Here is a 21,777-nt window from a genome sequence, read left to right as displayed (position 1 = left end):
CACACACACACACACACACACACACACACTCCCTCTTTCTCAGCAGTCTGAAGAAGCAGGTTTGAATGGTCTAGATGGCGTCCTGAAAGCTTTTCAGCCATGCTGATGCAATGCTTCTGTTGGCACTGTGACCTCTACGTGCTTTCTCTCCCCGTGCAACTCCTTCTACTACCTGTATCCTTCGTAAGATCTTAAATAATGAGGAAGTCACTTTTCCCCCTTCTTACCTCCAATTTGAGACTAACGTTCTGATTCTTCTAAAATCCCACCCGCCTGACCTTGGCTTAGTTGCCTCAAGCTCTTACTGAGTTTCTCAGTTCTTCTGAGAAGCACCCATGACCCAATAGTGTTCTAGATGGGTTCTGTTACCAACAGGCTTACACAATCTAAACTGGGATAAAAGCAAGGAAACTGGTGACTCCAAGGACCAGCCTTGCTTATTCTTTGTGTTGAAGTCTTTCCTGTGTCACTTACAGTCTGCTCTCATCATGATATGGAGGTGCTGAGCAGGAAAGTATAGAACAAGTACACTATGAAGAACACGGCTCAGAGCTTCCTTGTTTATTAGTGGCAATTGTAGAACAGCAGTGGATTCTAGACCAGAGGCTCTGGGGTTTTGTAATTTACAATCTATGTATCTGTTTGCTCCTTTGGGTCAAATGAGTTCTTACTTCTAGGTAGGTGAGTGAGTTAGAGTTTGAGAAGTTGGTGTGGGACCACATCTTTTACCTCCTTCCTCCTGCAGCAGGAGAGCTCACCTAAATGTAATTGGAGGTGATTTTCCAATAATAGTGTGAAGAAGTAAGAAGAAAAAGGGGAATCACTGTATTCCTAGCCAGTCTATCAGGTTAGACTCTAGGAAGCCAGTGTCCACCCTCCATGGTTAGCTGGTTTTTGTAATGTGTACTTTGTGGGCATTAAGCCCAAGACTCATCCTTCCTATATGTGCCTAGGGGTTTTGGAAAAGGAGGAATGCAGGTGAGTTAGTGGACAAGAGGAGTGTTGCTGTGCCCCAGGGAGGCACATACCCTCGTGCTCCCCTTTGCTTGCTCTTCTGCACATGTGGATGTCAGGACCTAGATTGCCTTCCTTCTCTTGGACCAGGCTGTCCTTCCCCTGTGGAATATGCCTTTACCCCAGAGAAGAGGATAGATCTTCTCCCAGGCTCAGCAGTTCTGTTGTGTGCTACAGACAGCCACAAGAGAATTGATTTCTTTTATTGTCTTAATATCCATTTTGTTCCATGAGGATTTGCATTCCATGGTAGCTATGATGAAGTAAATTCATTTTACAGCAATTGGACTTATGAGTTTCAAGATAATTCTGTTGTTAGTGGGCTGGGCTTGGTCTTCATGGACATCTACTTGGAGAAAACTAGCATCTTTGCCACGCGATAAGGGTATTAGCTACTGTGTGTCAGTTTAGCATTATTACAGGAGATGCTGTAGTCTCAAAACTCACTCAGCTCATTGTTAGTCAGAATTAACTCATAGCTGACCCTCCATTGGGGTTTCAGTGGCTGTAAATTCCATGGGCATTGCTCATCTTTCTCTCAGGGAGCAGCTGGTGGATTTGAACTGTCTGCTGGCCTAATTGTCCCTGGAGTGCTAGTGCCCACACGTTTCCCCCCAGGACTGAAGGACTAGGCAGCAAGCAGTCCTCCCTGACACACCTAGGGCTCCTAAGGAGCTCCTTATGTCCATTCAGCTTATAACACAGAACCCATCAACTGCAAAGATTGACTCTTGGCCTCCTGAGATGAGGAAGGAAGATGGGTATGTGATGTACAGTCATCCACACGCCACACCAGCTCCGATCCCACATGTGTTCCCACATCTGTTTACACTTTAACCTAAACATCCAGATCTTCTCAGGCCACAAGAACAGAGGATTTACAAGACCATGGGTCATATGCCCCACACATGCTTTCTTTTGAAGAATTGATGGGATTGTCATCGTTGACGGTCACTGATCCCTCAGTGAGCTCTATATTGAGTTCTGTAGGAAGTTCCAAATCATGAGCCTTCTCTGTATGGGAAGATCTGCCAGCTGAGGTGGAGAAGGGGTGATTTTGTGCTGGGGATTGTCTCAGCTCCCCAGTCAAACTGGCCTGTGTGATGATGTTGAGTAGGTGGCTTCAGCTGACACACATGTGTAACCTTGGCTTTGATGGTGACACTTCCTAGGAGGACTGTGTGTACAGATGCTTGTAAGCTGGAAAGGGTTGCAGAAATATGAAATACTCTTGCTACTATTTCATTTGCTTGATTCTAAAATCTTGCGGAATAAGATGAAGTAAGTCTAAAGCAAACACTTCTATACATAGACAGTACACACAAAAAGCATCCATAGCTAATTCACCCATCTGCTATGGGTGGAACCGTGGATGGCAGGTAAGCAGATACATGGATAAAGCTTAGTTGGAGGAATCTTCAATTGAATTGACTCCTCTCTCTTTTTCTTTGTGCTTCTTTAAAATAGAAAGGAAATGTGGGAACTATGATTTCTATAGCAACAAACAGTTCTAGGACACAGTAGACATTTCCCTACCTCTTAGACAGAATGTATTGAGCATTGTTATGACTGGAATCTCAAGGGACCTCTGTCCCCATACAGTCACTCTACTAGCAGAGCCCATCCTAAAAGATCACAGGGTCACCTCAGAGCAGGGGTGAGAGGTGCCCTCTGACCAACACGTCACAGTCTGTCTGGCCTTCTTGTTCCTCAGAGCTGGCTCTCCAGTGCTGTGTCTGTAACTGGCTCATCTGCACCCACTTGTCGGCTTCCACCACTGTGGAACCTTGTGCTCCTCATGCCTCTACTCTTCCTCTTTCTCTCCACTTTACTTTCCTTGTCTGTCTTTGCTTCTTACTATGTCTCAAGCCTTCTCCCTTAAGTAACACATCTCACCATCCAGTTAGAAAAGTAGGCTTCTAAATGTTCACTCAGATAATAGGGAAGGTTCCTTTGGAAAAAAAAAAACATAAAGAAGAAATTTAAAAAGGTAAAAGCAAAAATTGAAAGTGAGAACAAAAGAACATATAAATGGAATAACACAGTAAAAAAAAAAGCAAGTTAAAAAAAGATAATTATTCCAATTTTGTAGATGAGGAAACTAAAGCCCTGAGGATATACTCAGTCCCGGTGCCACTGCCTCCCCTCCCTGCCCTGTGCCCTCCCCCTGCGTTGTTAGGACCAGCATGGCATGAGTTCAAGCTGTAGATGTTACTTAATTCCCTCTGTATTTCCTACTCTATAAGATGGAAAGAATTATACCTCCTCCATAGGAGTGAGTGACTTGGTCAAAGAAGACAGTATAGGAAAATGCCAGGTGAGTCCCTGCAGGTTGCTGTTGTTGCTGTTAGACACCATCAAGTCAACCACAGCCCACAGTGACCCTGTGACCGCAGATCTGCACCTCGTCCTGTGGCCTCCTCATTGTCTCCACCACACCTGAACTCACTGGCGCAGTCGCTGAGTCAGTCCATCTGGTTGAAGGGCTTTCTCTCTTTTGCGGCCTCTGCACTTTACTAAGCATGACGTCTTTCTCCTAGGTCTGGCCCCTCCTTCCAGCATGCCCAAATATGTGTGAGATACACCATGTCCTTGCCTCTGAGGAACACCCCGGTTGCGCTTTCTCTGGTTGTGTGTGTTTGTGCAGATTGGAGTGCTCCGTAAAGGTCTGTCACCTGCCCTTCTCTTTTAGATGAAACCAGGTATAATAAATGTGGGCAGACAGCTTGGGCTTTTGCCCTGGAATCTAGTCCAGGCTCCTGTCTTGCTGTTTGTGCCACCATAGGAGAGTTCTTTAAGCTCTTTAAGCCTTTGTTTCCTAACCTGGCACTGAGAGGTGCTGTTAAGAGGTTGGCATCTGGACCCACACTACTGGGGTTCACAAATTATTCTTGCCCCAAGCAATCCTGGGAAAGATGCTTAACCTCTCCTCTCAGGGCCCCAATCACCTTGTCTGTTAAATGGCAGCAGCCCCCAACCGCTGTCCCTCACAGGTGTGTCGTGAGGGTAAAATGAGCAGCTCGCTGTCGACTCCTAAGAACGAGGCTTGGCTCTTCTTCAGTCAGTGCTGATTTCGTGTTGACTGTGATTGTTCTTTCTGCTGATCAGCGAATGAATCACCAGTTCTGAGATGCCAGAGCTCGGGCACTTGGTCTATTTCTGTCATGTTCTCAGCTCCAAGGTTCTGTCTGTCTCTGGTTTGGCACAGTAATGAGTGCTAAAGAACTGATAATAGATACAGGAGTGAGTGAGACTGAGACTGGAGTCCTGGTTAGGGTGGGGGAGGTAGGTTGAAAAGTTAAGCACTTGATTACTGACCATGAAGATGGGTGGTACGTCTGAGATTTGGAAAATGAATCAGGATAACAGAATAATGGATGTGTCTGAGTTGTGGTATTGAAGAATAATATTGAATATCCCATGGACTTTGAAAAGAACAAACAGATGTATCTTCAGAGAAGGTCCAGCCAGGATTCTCCTTAGAGTCAAGGTTGGCAAAGCTCTGTCTCTCATACTTTGGACATGTAGCTAGCCAAGGCTATTCCTGGAAAGGGACATAATGCTTGTAATAGTGGAGAATCAGCAAAAGAGAGGAAGAGCCTCAACCAGATGGACTGACACAGTGGCTGTAACAATTGGCTGAAGTGTGTCAGAGATGGTGAGGATGGCACATGATAGGGCAGGATTCAGAGATGGTGAGGATGGCACATGATAGGGCAGGATTCAGAGATGGTGAGGATGGCACATGATAGGACAGGATTCAGAGATGGTGAGGATGGCACATGATAGGGTAGGATTCAGAGATGGTGAGGATGGCACATGATAGGACAGGATTCAGGTCACCTGGTAATAAGGTCACTATGAGACATACTTATCTTGACAGCACCTAACTACAACAACAGGTGCTCAGCTTCTGAAAAACTATCCACTGAAAACCTTGTTGTTGTTGTTGTTGTTGTTGTTGTTATGTGACATTTAGTTGTCTGCAACTCATAGCAACCCTATCTATATACAACAGCTCTGAACTCCACCTGATCATGAGTCAGTCTCACTGTCTCTAACCCACCTGCCCCCATAACCTCAGTAACTGTGTCAATCCATCTTATCCGGGGTGTTTCTCTCCTACTCTGTCTGCCCCCATCCTTCCAAGCATGATGTCCTTCTCCAAGGACTGATCCCTCCTGGCATCATGCCCAAAGGAGGAAGAAAAGACTGAGATAGACAACAAACAGATGCTGCCCTGGGTAGACTCACCAGATTGTGCCAAGAAATCTAGAGGACAACTACCTGGCTAGCTAACTAGAAGAGATCCATATTTATTCCAATTTCAAAAAAAGAGGTGACCCAAAAGTGTGTGGAAATTATCAAACAGTATCACTAATATCACACACAAGTAAGAGCCTGCTGAAGATTATCCAAAAGCAACTAGATAACATCATATCTACAGAGACCTACAGAAATATAAGCCAGATTTAGAAGAAGCCATGGCACTGATGATATTTATCACCAATGTCAGATGGCCCTTGGCTGAAAGCAAAGAGTTACAGAGGAGTGTCTATCTGTGCTTCATGGAATGTGCGAAAGCATTTGACTGTGTGGATAACAATAAATTGTGGCTAATCTTGAGAAGAATGGGAATCCCAGAACACTTTATTGTGCTCATAGGAAACCTATACTTGGACCAGGAGCAGTCATCAAAATAGAGTAAGTAAACACTGCATGGTTCAAAATCAAGAAAGGAGCATATTAAAATGTAGACTAGAGATGACCCACTGGACCACCTCACAGAGCCCTTCTTTCATGGTCCAAGCTTTGCCACAATGCATGCTTGAGCTCTCTTAGTGTGTCTAGGGTAAGGCATTTCCTCAGACTGTCATTGTTGAAATTAGTAATGTTGATCATCAATATAGCATTTTCCTTCCCATCCACTGGGCTCCAAAGGGAAAAAATTGAAAGGTTTCTTTTGCTCTATTGTTTTTTTTTTTATTGTACACTTGTTTATTTAAAAATTAAAAGATAATAGTTTTTGAGAACAGATTCTTTCCATTTCCCTCACCCGCCATCAAATGGTACAACCCCATGATTAATGCCCCCACTCCCTGCACATCCTCATCCCTCTGCTTGTCCCCTCCCCCACCCCTCTTGGATCCTTATTCTACGGTAGTAGTTTTGTACAATATTTATCCTTGTGGGACTGAGTTAATTCACTCAGCATAATGCTCTCCAGTACCTCCAAAGTTAAGTATTATTTTTATTTTTGTTTCCACTATTTTTTCATGGCCTCCTTGTGCCAGCCACTTGCTAGGTGCCAAAAAAGCAAAGCAGCTCAGACTCCGTCCCTGTTCCTGAGAGGCCCAGAGTCTTAAGGGGGATATATAAACAAAGGCCTTTCAGCATTGTTGTAGGCCAGCACTATCAATCCTGGCTACTAGTATCTGAGGAGCCCTTTAAATCGTTACAGTCCCAGGGCCCTTCCCATATCAATGAAATCAGAATCTACATGGGGAGAGAGAGGAGCATGATGGATTATCCTGCCTTTCGTTATAGCCTCAGTGTGCACAGAACAAGAGTTGAGATTCCTTCCTTGGGCACTGGGCTCCAGGCTCTAGGGCAGCCTCTGGTCTGGTCTGTGTGGCTCATTTTGAATTCTAATGAAGGGCAGAGGCTCCCAATGGTATGAGCTGCTCATGGTGGAATAAGGCAAGTGCCATTTCTGCCCATTTCCCATTGAGCAAAACGAATAACATGAAAAAGGCCAATATCAATGAGAAGGGAAGTGCACCCCTCTTGTGGCTGTCAGGGGAGGAGCAAATAAATATTTGCTGGAAAATACCCTCATGGGCCCTACTGGAGTGTTTGATAGCTCCCAGGCGGTTCTTCTGTAGAGTAGATTGTTAAGCACTGCTTTCAACCAGAGGTTAGCAAGCTGGAAGGAGGCTGCTCACTGTCTTTCCTGACGCCCAGCATCTTGGACGTGTCTTGTGACAGGGAAGGTAGAAAATTTGAGGAGACTGTGGAATTAGTACCCTCCCTTTCCTCCTTATGGGATATTCCCTGGAAGAGCAGCCTGGGTCTCTATGGATTCTTGTGCATCAGAGAACCACATCAGAAAACTCCGTAGGTTCTAGACCTAGAACTTCAGGGATCTGTTCTAAAAGTCGAGAGCCTAGGGAAAGAGTTCTTTAGCAGGAGAAACCATCCCTGAAGGTACAGTTAATGCTTTTGGCTACTAACCAAAATGTTGAAGGTTCAAGTTCATCCAGCGGCACCTCAGAAGAAAGACCTAGATCTGCTTCTGAAATAGCACAGTTATTGAGAACCCAGTATGGCAGTTTTACTCTGATGCACAGAGTCTCCTTTAATCAGCACTGGGTTTGTGTTTTCATTTTCTCTTCTTCCTTCATAAAATGTGGGACTGGCAGGAAGGTTTCTGATGCTCAGGGTGGGGGCTGCCAACTCAGTCAGTGAGAAGGAGGAAATGCCTCAGCCTAGGGCCCTCCTGCTTCTCTATAGCAGAACCCCGGGGACCACAAGGAGACTATGGAGATGCAGCCCCAGAAACTAACAGAGCAGGAGGAGGTAGGAAAGGATCTACCCTTCTCCACCTTGTTTTATCTGATCCCAGGGTTGGTGCAAAAATCCCCGTCATTGCTTTGTCTCTTTGTTACATTAGATGCACTCAGCTCTTTGCAAGCCTTTACCTAATTTCTACTACTGCAACTGCCCTGGCAAAGGTCACTAATGTCCAGGCCTGGCATCCTTTGCTCCTTCTTCTTCTTTCTTGTTATCACTGCAACATTTACTAAAACCCTTAACTGAATATCTTTTGCTTCTGTGCCTTTATCTTCAGTTCTGCACACTTTTGTTCCCCCTCTTAGAGTAGATCCACTATCTTTCATGAATATTGATACTCAGCTGGGCTAGATTCGTGGTCCTTTTCTATTCCCATCTTATACACACTCATTCATTCTCATAACTCCAGCCACCACTACAATCTAAAGGGTCTAAATTCTGACCTCTTAATATCTTTACTAAATTATTAGATTTTTTTTCTCCCTATTACTTGATTGCTTAGAAAAGTGGAGGGCCAGTGAAATAGAGGAAGACCCTCAGTGAGATGGATTGACACAGTTATTGTAACAGTAATAGGCTTGAACGTGGCTGAGATCATGAGGATGGCATGTAATAGGGCAAGGTTTTGGTTTGTTGTTCATAGTGTCACTATGAGTTGTGGTTTACTCACGGCACCTAACAACTACCTGATGTCTCCACTTGAAGAGGTACTTCAGTGTCAAAATAAACCAAAGAGCATAATTATTTTCCTTCTTCCTCAAGTCTGTTTTCCTTGGTACACTTAGTACCAGCAGTCAGGAAATCAGGGGATGTATTGTATTGAGAAAGTCTGCAATTAGGGACCTCTCCAAAGTTTTGAGGAGTAATGATGTTAGTTTGAGGACTAAGGTGTGTCTGATTTAGGCCATGGTCTTTCCAATCTCTAGCTATGCATTTGAGAGCTGGACAGTGAATAGGATGACATAAAAATTGATGCTTCTGTGCTGTGGTGTTGGAGAAGAGCACTGAACATCCCATGAGCAGCCAAAAGAACACACAAATACGTCTTTTTTTTTTAAAATAGTTTTAATGAACATTTACAGAGATTTTGGATTTCCATTCATTCATTGCTGCACTTTTCTCCCCGCCCAGCCCTCCCCCCCAAATATGTCTTAGAGAGGACACAGTCAGAGTGCTCTTTGGAGGCAAAGATGATGAGGCTTTGCCTTGCATACTTCGGACATGTTGCTAGAAGGGGCTGTTCCTTGGAGAGGACATGATGCTTGAAAAGGTAAAGGGTTGACAAAGAAGAGGAAGATCTTCGACCAGTCACGTGGTGACTGCCACAATGGTCTCTCTAAAGTGTGAGGATGGCACAGGATAGGACAGAGTTCAGATCTGTTGTTCATAGGGTCACTATGGGTCATACTTGACTTGACGACACCTAACAACAACAGCAAGCCTATTTCCTCTTCTTTATTCCATTCATTGCTCAAATTCTCTAAGTGGCATTATCTCTATAAGAGGATACCTGATGTCTGAAAGTGGAGGCTGGTGAATATTCTCCCCCTCCTCTCCTTGGATAACCTCCTATCCTCCACCAGAAAGCTGACACATGAGTGCTACTTCATTATTCACGAGCAACTGAGCTGACCCTCTGACCCCTCCAATAGTGTGAGAAATAATTCATAAGGATGCAAATGGGAGCAGAATGGACCATCTGAGGCTCGGCCTGACCACACACCACTGGGAGTCCCCTAACTGGACACCTAGCAGCTGGGTCCTGCTCTGTATCTCATTTATGGAGATCTGGGGTCCGTGGGGAGTCAGTAAATGGCTGAAGCCATTCTGGTGAAGATTGCCATATAGCCTTTCAGGTGCCATGATGTTTTATGGGTAAGACTATTCAATACTTAATACTGCTAAAATGGGTGACACTGACCACCAGAAAAAATATTCCAGGCATGTTGAACCCTCCCTATGGGCCAGGCAACAAGATAGAGATATGAATGAGACCTAATTTCTGCCTTCTGGGACCTCAAAGTCCAGTTCAACAATAAGCTTCATTAAAGAGAGAGAGAGATGTAAAAAGTCCTGCAGTCATAAAAACAAAGGAGACACTAATTTGGTTGCTGAAAATGTAGCCTGGTCACAGACATTGTGTTTGAATGGGTCATGAAAAGTGAGCAGACCTTTTCCATATGGGTTTGTGTTTGGATGTTCAATGAAGAGCACAGTGGCCGAGCTGAGGGGCATGAGAAGGGAAGCGGGTAGACAGGAGGGAGTGAGCAAAAGAATCAGCTGACACATGGAGTCCTGGTGAGAGGTGAACCTGAACTAAACCGTTTGGGGACTGCAGTTATCTGATTTCTATCAACAGAGTACTAGAGTAGGTCAATTAGGGGTCATATTAGGAAGGGTTGTGTAGGCCAAGCTAAGGTGCTTAGAGTTTATCCTAAAGCAGTAGAGGAAACTTCAGAAGTATTTGTAGAAAGATCTGATTTACTACTAATGGATTCAAGGAGACTCAAGATGTAGGCAGTTAAAAATGAATTTTTGCAGTCTTAGTGAGGGATACTTGACACGAACAATAGGGATGGTGGAGGGCAGGATGTGACTGGCCTCTTGGTATCTGTCTAGTACTTCTGTGCTGCTCCATATTCCCCAGCAGTTATGCTGGGACCATGTGACAGTCTGGTTAAAGATACAGAAGCAAACATGACAAGCATTTTTACTAGGGGGAGGCGATTGGAAACTACAATGTCTCTTCTGTCCCTGTCTTCATATTGTAGGCTGGATGTTCTATTCCATTTTAAGATAAAGCCATCTGGCTCCCAAGTCTTTATTGGACAAGTCACTAAGAAGAGCTACTCTGACCTCTACTGGACTTTACCTGAGTACTGAGTGCGGTTTGGTTGGGAACTTTATCAAAAACACTTGCAAAGCCCAGCCTAGAACATTTCTAGTTATAGTAGCAGCCGTAGGAAATGTGGCAACTAGTGCCATATAGAAATACCACAAGTCATTTCTGCTCATGTTTCAATTGCTGAAGCAAATCATGCAGCCCCACCTAACTTGAAGGAGGGCGGGGAGAGAGGGTCCAATATTGATAAAGGGCCCTGATGATTCCACTTTCCCCAGTGTATTGGGGTATGTTTGTATTTCTTTAATGGCTTAAAACAGAGGTCAAGAAAATGCTAGAGTGTTAATAATGACTGCTGAAAGAGGACTGCAAAGGAAGAACTGATACTTCTAAGAAATTAAATCAATCAAGAATGAGTATGTTGTTTATACAGTATTTGTTCTTGAATTTCATGGATGGAGCACATTGACTTTATGAGAATGAATGTATGTATTTCCATCATCACACAAACTCGCTGACTGTAGATCAAAACAACTGTGAGATATCATCTCACCCCAGTAACAATAGCAAAATTCAACACAGGAGCAAACGACAAATGGTGGCGAGGTTTTGGAAAAACTGGAACCCTTATTCACTGTTGGTGGGAGTGTAAAATGGTACAATCACTATGGAAGGCTGTATGGTGTTTTCTAAAAAAGTTGGAAATAGAAATACTATTTGACCCAGCAATTCCACTACTGGGAATGTACCCTAAAGAAACCAGAACTGCCACCCAAGCAGATATATGCACACCTATGTTTATTGCTTGCTTTGTTCACAATAGCAAAGGCTTGAAAACAACTCAAGTGCCCATCAATAAATGAATGGATAGAGAAGCCGTGGTGTATTCACACAATGGAATACTATGCTGCATTGAAAAACAAGGAACTCATGAAATATTCTACAAAATGGGTGATCCTGGAGGACATTATGCTGAGTAAAATACCTCGGTCACTAAAGGACAAATACTGCATAATGCCACTGTTATAAAACAGGACTGAAATCGGATTTGGGGGGGAACTAAGAAAAGAGGGAATAAATAATGGACACTGCGTTGAAACAAATGGAGAGAACTTTTAAAAAGGGATATATGATTAGGTATTATTTGTATGACAAGAGTCCAGAATAAGAGCTGAATAGTAAAGTGGACTGGGGTAGGATGAGCGGGGAGGGTGTATAACATTGGAAGAATTTTTTTTTCTTTTCAAAGAGAAAAGTGAACTGGGGGGGAGGGGTGGTCAGGGAGGAAAATGTGCAGCAATATGAATGGAAATCCAGCTTTCATTGAAATCTCTATAAAAAAGTAAAATTTAAAAAAACAATTTAAAAGAAAACAACCAAGAATGACTGCAGAATTGGTGAGTTTCAAAATTGGAGACTCTGGTTCAGTTTTCAGGTCAGACAGCCACCCATCTGTCAGTGGAAGTTTGTGTGTTGCCAGGATGCTGAACAGATTTCAGTGGAACTTCCAGGATAGGATGGACTAGGAAGAAAGGCCTGGCCATCTACTGCCAAACAATTAGCCAGTGAAAACCCTACATTTCACAATGATCTGGTCAACTAATTGACCATGAGGATGTCACAAGACTGTAGCATTTTACTTCACTGGGCATAGAATATCTGAAGGGTTGACAGCTGCACCATGTGTAAGAGAGTGACTCCCTCAGTCTTGACCCTGGAGGTGTGTGTATTAACTGACCAGGCTGTAACACAATTATGTACTTTGTCCACCTATGAAAAAGTGTGCTCTTTCACCAAGACATCAGTGTATGTCTCAACTTCAAAGAGCACAATGGTTTACAAATCAACTTCCAATAAACAAACAAAAGCCCTTGAGATTAGGAAAATGTCCTTCAAAATCAATGAAAGGAGAAGTGCTTGATTCAGTGAGAAGAACATCAAAAGAAAGTATTTCTCAAATGTCTTCCCTGGGCCTGAGAAGTAAATTAGAAGTCCCCTTAGAAAGCTCTCGGGGCATCTTTAAAATTCATCACCACCCAACCATAGGAGGTGGCCTGCGTTTTTCTTTTTAAGTGCAGCTCTTTTTGTTTGCAGTGTCTTATCTCTGCCACAGGACGGATGCACAAAGCTGGAGGAAGTGCAGGAGGGGAAAGCTGAAGCTACTGAAATATGACTTCATTTCTCCAGGCCCTGGCAGTTTCGAGACTCATTTAGTCAGCTGCTTATCAGCTCCGCACCCCCCTGGGTCCAGTACAAAGCCTGGGGCTCTGCTGATGATGGCACTCACCTGCAAAGGACAGCATATGTGGGTGGAGGAGCACCTGGGCTTATTTTTAGCTTTTCCAGAAAGTTACATAGATGTAATTATTGTGCCGTATAAAGATAGATAGATAGAGAGAGAGAGAGAGAGAGATAAATATATCTCACCTGAGTCCAGGATTATATTTTTAAAATCCCATTGTGAGCATCTTGTGCAAGAAAAACTTCACTCCACAAATCTAGAAATAGCTGTATCTTTATGACTTACTAACCATTTCCTTTAAGGTGTGAGCGGAGAACCCCTCAGTCGCCTTTGACCTTATGTCTTTGCTCTGTTTCAATTGACTGTCAAGCTTTTCATCAGTAACATCAGATACTGACTGTCTTTCTTTTGCTGTTCCAGTGAGATGAGAACCAGATCCATAGATTTCTTTCTTGGCCTCTGTGTTTTAACCAACTGAAGAAGGAAGGGAGGGAGGGAGGAAGGAAGGGAGGGAGGGAGCCAGGGAAGGTCAATGGCATTTCATTGGCACTTGGCAAATTCCCCAGAGTTCTAGGTAGGAATATACTGGCTCCAGAGATGTAAAACAAGATGGAATGCTTCTCATTCCTTCCTCTCAGATTTATTATTCATCACATTAATGCTAAATATGCATCTTTGCTAGATGCAAACAAGTGTTAAGAATGGATGCTAACCTCTAAGACTCACGTGGGCTACCAGGAGACGTGAAAATAAGTCCATGCCTCAGAGGGTTGTTGTTGTCAAGTGCTGTTGAGTCAGCTACAACTCACGGCAACCATGTACCAACAGATCTGAACTTGGCCCTGTCCTTGAACCTCTTCACAATCTCTGTCATGCTCAAGCCCATTGTGGTCGTCACTGTGTCAATCCGTCTTATCGAGGGCCTTTCTGTCTCTCTTTCTCTGACCCTCCACCTTTCCCAGCATCTCTCTCTCCAAGGATTGGTTCTTCCTGAGAATATGCCCAAAGTAAGTGAGACAGAGTTTCAGCATCCTTACCTCTAAGGAGCACTCTGGCTGCATTTCCTTCAAGACCGATTTGTTTGTTCTCTTGGCAATGATCCGGATAGTCAGGACTTTTCACCAACACCACAGTTCAAAGGCCTCGGCTCTTCTGTCGTCCTTATTCAACTTTCACATATATATTAAACAATTTAAAATATCTTGGCTTGGATCAGGTGCATCCTAGTCTTTAAATGCACATCCTTGCTCTTTGGCAGTTTGGAGAGGTCCCTGACAACAGATTTCCCCAAGACAACATGTTTTTTATTTCTTGACTGCTGCTTCACGGATGTTGATTGTAGATCCAAGTAAAGCAAAATTATTGACAATTTCAAACTTTTATCCATCTATTGTGATGTTGCCTATTTGTCCTGTGGTGAGGATGTTTGCTTTCTTGATGTTGAGTGATAACCCATATTGGAGGCTTTAATCTTTGATCTACAGTAAGTGCTTCAGGGCTTCTTCACTTTCTGCAGACAAGGTTGTGCCATCTATTTAAGGCAGGTTGTTGAATAATCTTCCTCTAATCATGATGTGACATTTTTATTAATGGAGTCCAGCTTCTTGAATTATTTTCTCAGCAAACAGATTGAATAGGTATAGGGGAAAGGATACAAAATCTTTCCCACAGAGAGTAGTGAGTGGGAATGCCACGGAAACAGTACAAAGAAAGCGCCATTAAAGCTCTGAGTTAGTATTCAAGAGGTAGGGCAGAAAATGATATTAAGAGTCACTGAAATCTGCTTCCTCCAGTATATTTCATGCCTCCTCAGGTCTTTGGTGCCAAGTTTTTCCTGGACAAGAGAATGATAAAAAACCTAAAGATTTTCCTTGTTTCAATTCTGTAGCCTTTATGAAAGGACTTTAAAAGACTTAAAGACTTCCCTTCTTCAGGACTGGGAGACTTAATATTGTTAACATGTCAAATTACCAAAATGCAATCTGCAGATTCAACGTTGTTGTTGTTGTTGTTGTTGTTGTTAGGTGCCGTCGAGTTGTAGACGACTCATCGCGACCCTATGAACAAGAGCCCTGAGCGCTGTCCATTCATAGAATTTCCGGAGGCAAGCCATTTCGGAAGTGGATGCCACTCCTGCTTCCAGCCTTGTTTTAGTTGGGAAGCTCCAGCAAACACTGTCCACCATGGGTACCCATTACCATGATTGGCACATCAGTGTCCCAGTGTTCAGCATCACAGCAATCACAAGTTACATCTGTATAGCAATGCACAGACTAGTGCTACACCACCTAGAAGAGTGTTTGACAGGAAAACAATTTGAACTCGGCCCGAGAGCCACAGATTAAAATCACCCACCTTGGGCTTGGTAGCATAACTTTCTGTCCACTAGGCCAACGTAGCTCTCTCTATGTCATCATATGTCATCAATAACGTTGTTAGGTGCCGTCGCATCATAGATGACTCATAGTGACCCCATGAATGGGAGGCCTGAGCACTGTTCGTATAGAGTTTCCACAGGCAAGCCATTTCTGAAGTGGATGCCGCTCCTGCTTCCACGCTGCAGACTCAACATTGTTGTTGTTGTTGTTGTTGTTGTGTGCCGTCGAGTCGCTTGCGACTCGTAGCGACCTTATGTACAATATCTCTAAACTCTGCTCTGTCCTGTGCCAATCACATTGTCTCCAACACACTCATCCCAATTGTCCCAGTCACCGAATCAATCCACCTCCCAGAGGGCCTTCCCCTCCTGTGCCGTCCCTCCACCCTCCCAAGCATGATGTTCCTCTCCAAGGACCGGTCCCTCCTTACAACATGACTAAAATATGTCAGACGAAGTCTCAGAATCCTTGCCTCCAAGGAGCAGCCCAGTTTAACCCTCTCCGGGATGAATCTGTTTGTTTTGTTAGCAGCCCATGGTACCCTCAGCACTCTTCTCCAGCACCACAGCTCAAAAGCATCAATTCTCCTTCTATCCTCCCTGATCATTGTCCAGCTCTCTGACGCATGACAAGTGATTGCAAAGACCATGGCCTGTACCAGACGCACCATAGTCTCCAGAAACACACCATTGCTCTTCAGTACATCAGAGGGGTCCCTAACAGCAGACTTTCCCATGGCAATGCGCCTTTTAATTTCCTGGCTGCTGGTGCCAAGAGTGTTGATTGTGGAGCCAAGCAGACTAAAGCTGTGAACAATCTCAATCTCTTCACCATCCACCCTGATGGTGCCAATTGTTCCAATGGTGAGAATCTTTGTCTCAACATTACCCTTGTAAAAATACTAATGTTGTTGGTGTTGTGTGCTGTTGAGTCACTTGTGACTCATAGCAACCCTGTGTACAACAGCTCTGAACCCTGCTCTATCCTGTTGTGTGCTGTTGAGTCACTTGTGACTCATAGCAACCCTGTGTACAACAGCTCTGAACCCTGCTCTATCCTGAGCCAACTGCTTTTTTTCTCTGACACTCTTACCCCCATTACCCCAATCATTAAGTCAATCCATTTCATCCAGAGTCTTCCTTTCCTGAACTGTCCCTCCACTCCTTGAGGCATGATGTTCCTCTCCAAGGACTTGTCCCTCCTTGTAACTAACATACCCAAAGTATATGAGACAAAGCTTCAAAGTCCTTAAGTCCAAGAAGCAGTTTTACCCTCTCCACGAAAAACCTGTTTGTTCTCCTACTAGCCAATGGGATAATCAATACTCTTATCCAGCACCACAACTCAAATGGCATCAATTCTTCTTCAGTCATCCTTAATCATTATCCAGCTCTCTGATGCATAGCAAGCAATTGTGAAGACCGTGGCCTATATCAGGCACACCGTAGCCTCTAGACTGACATCGTTGTTCTTCAGCACTCTGAAGAGACCTCTGACAACAGATTTTCCCAATGCAATTCATCTTTTGATTTCTTGGCTACTGGTGTCAAGAGTGTTGATTGTGGAACCAAGCAAGCTGAAGCTGTTAACAGTCTCAATCTCTTCATTGTCTAGCATGATGCTGCCTATTGGCCCAGTGGTGAAAATCTTTATTTTCTTGATGTTGAGCTTCATTCCATACTGAAGGCTGCAGTCCATGACCTGCAGCAAATGCCTCATGGCCTCCTAACTTTTGGCAAAGAAAGTTGTATCATCTGCATAATGCAGATTTTTGATGAGTCTTCCTCCAATCCTGATGCCATATTCCTCCTCATAGAGCCCAGCCTCTTGGATAATCTGTTCTGCATATAGATTGAAAAAGTATGGAGATAGGGTGTATCCCTGGCCTATACCTTTTCTGATTTTGAACTATGCAAGTGTTTCCTTGCTCTGTTCTGATGACTGCTTCCTTGTCCACGTATAGGTTTCGCATAAGCACAGTCAGATGTTCTGGGATTCCCATTCTTCCCAGAGGTAGCCACAGTTTATTGTGATACAGACAGTCAAAGGCCTTTGCATAGTCAATGAAACACAGATAGACATTCCTCTGGTACTCTCTGCTTTCAGCTAAGTAAGATCCATTTAACATTGGCTATAATGTTCCTAATATCACGGGGCCTCTTGCAAAACCAGCATGCACATCTGGCAGTTCTTTGTTGATATGTTGTTCCAGTCATTGTTGGATCATTTTCAGCAGGATCTTGCCTCCATGTGATATTAATTACATTGTTCAATAATTTCCACTCTGTCGGATCACCATTTTTTGGAATGGGAATATATATAGATATCTTTCGGTCAGTTGGCCAGATGGTTTTCCTCCAGATTTCTTTGTACAACTTTATGAGCGCATCCAGGGGAGCATCTGTTTGTTGAAATATGTCAGTTGGTATGCCATCAATTCCTGGGACTTGTTGTTTTCCAATTCCTTCAGAGCAGTGTGGACTTCCTCCTTCATCACCATTGGCTCTTAATCATATGTTGTTTCATGAAATACTAATAGCGATATAAAAGATTTGTTTAAGAAATGGAAAAGCCAAAAAAATTAAAATTAAAAAAAAGAAAGAAATAGAAAAGCCTTTCCTCAAATTGATATGCAAATCAGAAAGCCTTAGATGGACTTAGCAAAACCATTCTGGACAAAGAACAGAGGTGGAAGTCTCACAATCCTGATTTCAAAACTATAAAGATACAATAATCACAAAGGTTCTGGTATAAGGTTGGACAAGTAGACCAATGGAATTGAACTTCAAAATTAAAACACAAAAATAAACCCATATATCTATGGCTAGTTGATTTTAACAAGGAGGCCAAGGTGATTCTATTGGGAAAGAGTAGCCTTTTCAATAAATAGTGCACGGATAACATGTAAAAGAGTAATGTTGAACTCATACATTCTACTATGCATAATTAACACAGAAATTGAACAGTTGCCTCAATATAAGGATGAAAACAATAAAGTTCTTAAAAAATACAGGTAAAACATCAAGATCATTTTTTAAAAAATGCATTCTTAAGCAATAAAATGCAAAATAAATAAATTGGACTTCTACAAAATAAATTTTTGTGTACCAAGAGACTTATCAAGAGTGCACTTATAAAATGAGAGAAAATATTTAGGAACCATTTATCTGATATAATCTGATCTCTTTTTGTGTGTGTGAGAAAAATTTGTATTTAGAATTAGACAGCTGGACTCAATTTAGATGATTCCAATTTTCTTGGCAACATCCAAAGCATCATAGTCAGGAGGATAGGCCTTCTTTCCGTCAGGCCTAATCGAAGTGTTCACCTTGGCCACATCAGTGGCATAGCGCTTCTTTACAGCTTGGCTGATTTGGTGCTTGTTGGCCTTTACATCCACAGTGAGCACAAGTGTGTTATTATCATCTATCTTCTTCATGGCTGACTCAGTGGTCAGGGAAAACTTGATGACTGCATAGTGGTCAAGCTTGATTCTGGGGGTGTTTGGGCTGCCTTTGGAATCTCAGCACCTAAGGCTGCTGGAAGGTGGGTGCCTTGCGGATCTTTTTTTGTGGCTGCCTTTCAAGACTACCTTTTTGGCCTTTAAATCTTTTGCTTTAGCTTCAGTTTTGAGAGGGGCAAGGGCTTCTTCCTTCATTTTCGGCACCATCTTCATAGAAAGAATATGTAATTTGATCTTGAGGGTTTAAGATATATATATATAGAGAGAGAGATGATAGATGGATAGATAGATAGATAGATAGATAGATAGATAGATAGATAGAGATAGATAGATAGATAGATAAAACACCTACAGCTCAACAATAAAAAGATATACAACCCAATTAATAAGTGGGAAAAGATCCTGAGTAGACCTCTCACTGAAGACAATATATAAATTATAAATAAATATATAAAAGAATGCTCCACATTATTAGTTATTGAGGATATGAAAACTAAAACAAAACTATGACAAGAAGCCATTTCATTTCCAGCATCATATTGTCATTGTTGTTGGTTGCCTTCAAGTTGACTATAGCTCATAGTAGTCCTTGAACAACAGATTTGAACCCTGCCCTATTCTGCACCGTCCTCACCATCTCTGATATATTCAAGGCTCTTGTTACAGTTATTATGTCAATCCGTCTTGTAGAGGGCCTCCTTTTCTGGCCCTCCACTTTTCCCATTTGATGTCTTTTTCCAAATACTGGTCTTTCCTGACATGCCCAAAGTATGTGTAGCAAATTTTTACCATCCTTACCTCTAAGGAACACCCTGGTTGTACTTCATTCAAGATGAATGTACTCTTTTGGCAGTTTATGGGATGTTCAATACCCTTCTCCAACACTACAGTTCTGCACTCCCATATTTATTACTGCATTGTTCACAATAACAAAGAGATGTAAGCAACCCAAATGCCCATCAACAAACGAATGGATAGATAAGCCATGAGATAGTCACATGATGAAGTACTATGCAGCCCTGAAAAACAGGGAACTCATGAAATATTATACAAAATTAGTGACTCTGGAGGACATTATGCTGAGTGAAATATCTCTGTCATAAAAGGACAAATACTGCATAATGCCACTGTTATAAAACAGGACTGACATTGGGGCTGAGGAAAAACTCAGAAAAGAGGGGACAAATAATGAACACTGCATTGAAATAGATAAGGAAAAAACTATCAAAAATAAACAATTAGGTATTATTTGCATGACAATAGTTCAAAATAAGAGGTGCATAGCAAAGTAGACTGGGGAATGGGGAGAGGGAGAAAATTCTGCAAAAATGAAAGAATATTTTTAAAGGAAAAGCGAACTGGGGGAAGGGAGGAAAATGTGCAACAATGAATGAATGGAAATCCAAGTTTTTTGTTAATTTTTTTCAAAATATCAATTAAAAAAAGATTTTAAAGGAAACACTACAATTCACAGATATTGATCCTCCTTCAGTCCTCTTTATTCATTGCCTGATGGAGGCTAACAAGTACATGCATGCACGTGGAAAAATTAGACCCTTCATGCAATGCTTGTAAATCAAACAAAATACTCAGTGCCGTGGAGTTGGCTCTGACTCAGAGAGACTCTCAGTCACAGGAGAAGACTGCTTATCTTTCTCCCACAGAATACATGGTGTAGTCAAACATCATGACTTTTTGGATAGTGACCCTACATATTATTGACTATGTCACTAGGGCTCTTATATTTTTCATTAACTCAACTCATTGTCATAGAAATGGAACTGCTTCCTAACTAACCTTTCAGCAAGGTTTTGGAGGCTATAAATTGCAGGAGGGGAGGATTCCCATCAATCTTCTCAGACTCTGACATCCCATTGAAAGTTTATACATGAAATGCTGGTTGTAGTATGCCATTGTAGTCTTCCCCTGCCCCCAACAATTATGAAGTCCATTAATTAAGTTACAGTTCAGCTTGGAAACAGAATATAAGACTTCAGTCGGGATACCTTTTCAGGCATGCTAACAGACTCTCTTATCTTCAGCCTTGCTGAGTTGTGTCTCATGGATCCTTTAGTGCTGTCAATTAGGCAGTGGTCCCTGACCCCACTCCACCAGTAAGACAAAGTGAATGTTGTCGTTTCTGTCTCACACTAGTGTGTACCACCCCTGCTACTGCTGCTGCTGGTTGTCTGCTCTAGCTTTCCTCCTCACAAAGGAATCTCTGGTCCAAAGGACACCTTGTGCTCTCTACTTCTTTGTTTACAGTGCCAAAATTCCCATTTCCTGCCTCTGAACCTGGGAGGGGTTTTTTGTGTTTTTTTTTTTTATTGGTTCACAGACAGTAATTCATATACCTTGTGTTTCATTCATGTACAGATTTTTCATTTTTATTGTGTTTCATACAATCATTCATATACTTTGTATTTTATATATTAATTGATACTAGATCTAGGCAATGACTAGGGACGATAGAAGAAGAATTGATACCTTTGAACTGTGGTGCTGGAGTAAAGTATTGAATATACCATGGACCGCTAAGAGAACAAACATGTTCATCCTAGAGAGGATGAAACCAGGCTGCTCCTTGGAAGCAAGGATTCTGAAGCACACACTTCATCTGACACACTTTGGACATATTGCCAGGAGGGACCAGTCCTTGGAGAGGGATATCTTTTTGGGGAGGATAGAACAAGAGAGGAAGACCCTCAATGAGATGGATTGATTCAGTTTCTGTGGGTAATGGCGGAAGGTGTGCCAGAGACAATAAGATTGACACATGATAGAGCAGGGTATAAGTCTGTTGTACATAGGGTCGCTATGAGTCGCAAACAACTCTATAGTACATAACAACAACAACATTTATCTATACCTATTATTACCCTGTATTTTGAAATCCCCGTTGAATCTCTCTATTCCTTCACCACTACCCCTCATCCATCCACTAAACTCTACTATCCTAAGCAACACTAAGGAATTATTTCATAAAATACTATATAACATAGTCATTGTAGTCTTATTCCTTCATCATCTGTGTGTGCCACTGGCTTGGGAGGTTCTTTGAAGTAGAGACTGTACCTTGCTCTTCCTTGAAACCTCTAGCACAAAGTAAACTTTATATATATTTATATATATATGTGTGTGTGTGTATACTTAATATACATTATATATTTACATATATGTATATATATATATATATATGTAAATATATAAATAGTTGGGGTTTTACAGGCCATAGCTTCTCAAGTGCCACTACTCAACTGTGCTT

The 21,777-nt window shown here is 42.5% G+C and overlaps 1 protein-coding gene and 1 pseudogene across 1 annotated transcript in view; one reads left to right on the top strand and one right to left on the bottom strand.

The window, feature by feature from the left end:
- SH3RF3 (SH3 domain containing ring finger 3) overlaps positions 1-21,777 on the top strand; it is a 588,334-nt gene that overhangs the window by 404,714 nt on the left and 161,843 nt on the right. The window lies entirely within an intron of this gene.
- Positions 18,288-18,725, bottom strand: LOC102867655 (annotated as a pseudogene).

This window comes from Elephantulus edwardii, unplaced genomic scaffold (genome assembly GCF_000299155.1).
Source record: "Elephantulus edwardii isolate Elephantulus edwardi_28Jun2011 unplaced genomic scaffold, EleEdw1.0 scaffold00030, whole genome shotgun sequence".
NCBI lineage: Eukaryota > Metazoa > Chordata > Mammalia > Macroscelidea > Macroscelididae > Elephantulus > Elephantulus edwardii.
The sequence above is the reverse complement of the archived record's forward strand: the minus strand, read 5'-3'. Positions and strand labels throughout refer to the sequence as shown.